Source organism: Microtus ochrogaster, unplaced genomic scaffold (assembly GCF_000317375.1).
Source record: "Microtus ochrogaster isolate Prairie Vole_2 unplaced genomic scaffold, MicOch1.0 UNK107, whole genome shotgun sequence".
Taxonomy (NCBI): Eukaryota; Metazoa; Chordata; class Mammalia; order Rodentia; family Cricetidae; genus Microtus; species Microtus ochrogaster.
Window position 1 is genome coordinate 607,648 of NW_004949205.1, and position 4,940 is coordinate 612,587.

A 4,940-nucleotide genomic window follows, 5' to 3' on the forward strand; every position below is an offset into this window, starting at 1 on the left:
TAGACCAGGCTGGTCTCGAACTCACAGAGATCCGCCTGCCTCTGCCTCCTGAGTGCTGGGATTAAAGGCGTGCGCCACCATCGCCCGGCTACTCTGTGTTTTGAGCCCTGTCCTCTGTCTAGTACCTTCTGCTTTTGCTGTTTGCACTTCTCTCGATCTACTTCCAGTCTATAAATGCATTTAGCCTTTTCCAGTATTAATAGTTATGCCTCTGTATTGCCACTGCCTCTTAGCTAGAGCTTCCATCTCCACATCCATTGTCTTCTTGAAAGAGGGTGGGGTCTGCAAAGTGAAGGTCATAAGGTGTTACTTTGGAGTGCTTGAAGAACCTGGTATGAGTTCTGCGCATTTCACAATTTCATCCAGCATATGTGTGTCTACACCCATTTTGTAACCTAGGTACACTTGTCTCGTTTGCATCTCTTCTCACCTTCTCCAGCTCTCTTGCAGTTCAGACCCACATTCCACCTGACTTCGGAGTAGCTCTGCTAGCTAAGGCAAGTGCATCACCCAAGCAGTGAAGAGCCTGCAGTGAGGGGAAGGGGAGCAGCTGTCCCTTGAGAGGCCCGTGAGGACATCAGCGTCTTCACGGAGCTACTGAAGTATTTTAGAATAAGAAAGTGTTGGGCTGTGATGAAGAATAGAGGGGATGGTGTTAATGATGACCAGAGGGACCCAGAATATAGAGGAGGACTTCAAAAAGTGAGAAATGAGACAGAGGAGGGGACGGACAGAGACATGGGGAAGTTAGAACTCTGGTTTTTCCAGATCACCCGGTGTCTTGGCCACCTTTTGGTGATTGTAGTAGAAACCAGGATGGAGGGTCCAGTGGGCTCTGTCTCCACAGCAAAAACTATGATCAGGTTTGTGAGATGGAAGGAAGCAAATTGTGGCCTTTGTTCTGGACACGGATTTGATAATTTTCTCATCTGATTTCCTTTTATGCTAAAAATCATCTTGACTTGGAAGTGAGGGAAAAAAAGTTAATGATCTGTTTTGCTCATAACCTTTTTTTTTTAATCAGGACCTTGAAACAATCAACATTTTTTTTATTTATTTTATTTTTTAAATTTATTTATTTATTAAGGATTTCTGCCGCCTCCCCGCCACCACCTCCCATTTTCCTCCGCCTCCCCCGATCAAGTCACTGTCCCTCATCAGCTTGAAGAGCAATCAGGGTTCCCTGACCTGTGGGAAGTCCAAGGACCGCCCACCTCCATCCAGGTTTAGTAAGTTGAGCATCCAAACTGCCTAGTTTCTCTTCAGATCGTATAAATCTTTCGCCTTTTTTGTTGCTTTTGACTTGGAGTTGCATCAGCATAGGAAGGCTGTGGCTGTCACCCCAGGGAAGGAGGCTGTGGCTGTTGCCCCAGGATGTTTGCTGTGGAAAAAAAGCCATTAAGTTTTTCTTATCTGTCAAATGTGTCTAGCCATTTCCTCCTGTATAACAACTGCATTGGAAATTTGCACTAATTAAATGTTACAATAATGCAGAAAAGTTTATTTAACACATCACACAGTGCTTAATAGAAGTGCTTAGTAAGTATGATTTGCTATTAAGTGGTAAATGCTGGATTTTCAGCTGCCATTTGGCTCCCTTCTTTTTTGTTGTAGTTGTGAGTTTTAGATTGGTTTTTGCTCCCTTATTCCTCCTGTTAGTGTGATGGCTCTATAGCTCTCAGTTCTGTTGTCCTTTTCTCTCCATTCTCCCACATTGCCACCGTTGTGTCTTCCCCCTGCCTAATCCTTGTGATTTGGCCTCTGTTCTTATTTCACCTTTCTTTGTGGCATCAAATTGTAGGGAACTCTCAAATGGGAGTGAGACACCCCTCACTGCATGCATTTGAATAGGTGGGAACAGGGTCTTGGGTACTCCAGATGAGGTCTGGTAAAGAGGCTCAGGAAACCTTCATTACAGGCAAAGATTAGCCACTCTGACATGTGTGGGAGTGACATCGGGCAGAGCAGACTATGAAGGTGGTGATCATTTGAACAGGAAGGGACTGGGCCACATAAAAATGTAGAGAAACAAGTAGAGACATGTTCTAGTTCCATGACAGCACCCATCTTTGCTATCACTGTTACCACTCTGGTTGATAACAGTGGCCTTCTGCATCAGCACCTTCTGTGGGGCAGGCTTTTGGAGGGGGTACTGAGCAGGGCAGAGTAGAGTTCTTCAGCCATAGATGTGTCGACCATAGATTCTGCATGAACAGATACACTGACTGGATTGCATGTATTGGAAACACAAGTCTATGCTAAACAAGTTCAGACTTTTGTTGTTATTCACTGCTCAGCACAGTATGAGGGCTCTCTTTTTTCAGCATTGACATTTACATTAGGGATTATAAGTCATCTATATATAATTTAACAGGGATATCTAGCCTTTTGACATTGTGACATGACATTGTCATTTACACATGTGTGTGTGGCCTGCCTTCATATTTGTCATGGGGCCATGTGACCAGGCCTGGTCTAAAATATCTAGGCAGGTACTAGAGAGGTGGCTCAGTGGTTAAGAGTATATGCCCTGTTCTTTCAGAGGACCCAGGTTCAGTTCCCAGGACCCACATTGGGCAGCTCACAGCCACTTGTAACTTTGTTTCTGGAGGCCTGGTGCCCTCCTGGCCACTGTGGCACCTGCAGTGTATACACTCAGGCATACACATATACACCTAAAATAAATAAATGGATTATTAATTAAAGGGGTCTGGAGAGATAGTTAGGTGGCTACGAGCACTGTTTGCTCTTCCAGAGGACTCAGGTTCAATTCCCAGAACCCACATGGAGCTCAAACCACATATAACTCCAGTTCCAGGGGATCATATGACCTCTCTGACTTCTGTGGATACTGCATGCTCGTGGCACACAGACATACATGCAGGCAAACCACCCATACACATGAAGTAAAAGGAAAATTAAAAAGTGGAATAGAATCCCCCAACCCTAAAATGTCTAGGCAGATGTTTATATACAAGGGCTGCATTACTTTTTTGCTAGGGACTTGAACATCTTCAGATTTTGGAATGTGGTAGTGGGATCTTGGAATCAACCCCCCCCCAAAAAAAAAGATACTGAGTAAAAACTGAATGTATACTGCCTGAGATTATCTATTTGAGGTCAGCATGCATGCATTTGAATCCTGCCTCCACAATGAGATGTAAGTTATCTTACCTTTCTGGGCCCCAGTTTCTTATCTGAAAAACAGATAGTTGAGGCAGTAGAGTTAATAGTTTACAAAATGTTTCTGTCATAGTAGTTCTTGTCCCTCATGAAGCACTATATAAATTATATATCTATCTTAGAACACCATAATTCTTTCCATTTAGTTGATCTCAAGAAATTGAGTGGAGTGGTTAGGTGACTTGCCCAAAGACATAGGCATGTTGAGTAACAGAGTCAAATCTCGAACACAGACATAGCAAGCTTAAAGCCAGTGTGCTTAGCCGCCTACCAGGACATGCAGGTGGATGCTTTGCTTTCTCAGAGGGCTCTACAGGAGGCATGGGCAAATGGGTACAGGGTACAGGGTACAGGTGGGCAGTGGAAATCGCATGGCAATTCACAGTGACTGTTGGACACACTACCTTGATTTTGTTTTGTGTTCCATACTATGGGATGGTAGCCTGACTTCAGGCTCATTTTGGAGAGTGGTCAGTGTTATGACTTTACCCAGAGAGTCAAAGCATCCTGGGATTCCTTGTCTCGTTTTAGGTGACTTCATTGAAATAATTGTTACCCCTACCCCCTAACCCCTCATTTGCCTCTGTGCCTTAGGTTCCTTATCTATCAAAGGTGAGAGATTGAATAGCTCTTTGTATAAAAATATTTGAAAAGCATAAATAATACCCCAAATTAAAACCACTATAATCATTCTTAACCATATCAATTAGGTTCACATTGGAGTCTCTTAGGCTGCCATACCTTCTGCTAGTGATGCTGTGTGACAGATGGCATAACCAGCTGTGGCGTGTTCTGCAGACTGGTTTGGAACCTTGTCTCCTTTTCTGGGTTTAGACATTCCTCTGTGAACATAAAGTAGTAGCTGTGTATAATCTCAGCTCCTGGGAAATTTTCCTTCAGTGTGGAATTCTGTAGTCAAGACCCATTGTCTGTGTCCAGGGTCCATAGTTGGCCCAGCTACCATTCTGGGAATGCTGCCAAGTCTTGGTTTCAGCTCCTGGCACAAGGCAACCTTGGGCTCATGTGCTTTAGTTCCTATTACTGTTTCCTCTCATTAGCACACAGACTTGATTCTGCGCTTGCACTGAATGGAGCAGGGAAGCAGCTGACACCTTCTCTGGAGTTCTTGTCTCCTGGGCTTGCCTTGGTGTCTGTGTGTATTGTGTGTGGGTGTGTGTAGGTGTGTGCTCCAGGGCTTGAGACTTTGCCTTGGATGAACCACCTGGCAGTTTTTTTTCCTCCAGAGTTAGTAGTCCAGCACTGAGTTTTATTTTATGTTGTCTTTTTTTTTCATTTTGGTCTTTTAAAAATTAATTCGTTGAGGATTTCATACAGCATATCCTTACATTCTTTTTCAGCCTCTCAGCACTTCTGTTTCGAGAGAGATAGGAAATGGGTGAGAGAGTGTTGGATGTGGGGAGGGCAAGGAAGGTCTTTCTGGAAAACTGTCAGAATTGGCTGCTCTCCTTAGTACTCACTCTAAAATAGGGTAAACCCTCAACAGACACCCAGGGATCCCATGGGGAAACGCATTATTCTGGGAGCTGGACTTGACCACACCTAGGGTTCCTCTTTTCTTTTTTATTTGAATATGAGTTTCTTAAACCCTCCATTGAATGTTCTTTTCAAATGAGAAGTAAACTTTTAAATTCTCTGCCATCTGCTTTTCCAAGAGTGGAACTATAACGTTGTTTCTTCAAATGTATTCTACAGAGTATTATTAGTATTTTATGTATATATATATAATGTATACATAT

General features: G+C 43.5%; 1 protein-coding gene across 6 annotated transcripts in view; it reads left to right on the plus strand.

Moving 5' to 3' along the window:
• Positions 1 to 4,940, plus strand: part of Tmem164 (transmembrane protein 164) — a 485,414-nt gene that overhangs the window by 122,908 nt on the left and 357,566 nt on the right. The window lies entirely within an intron of this gene.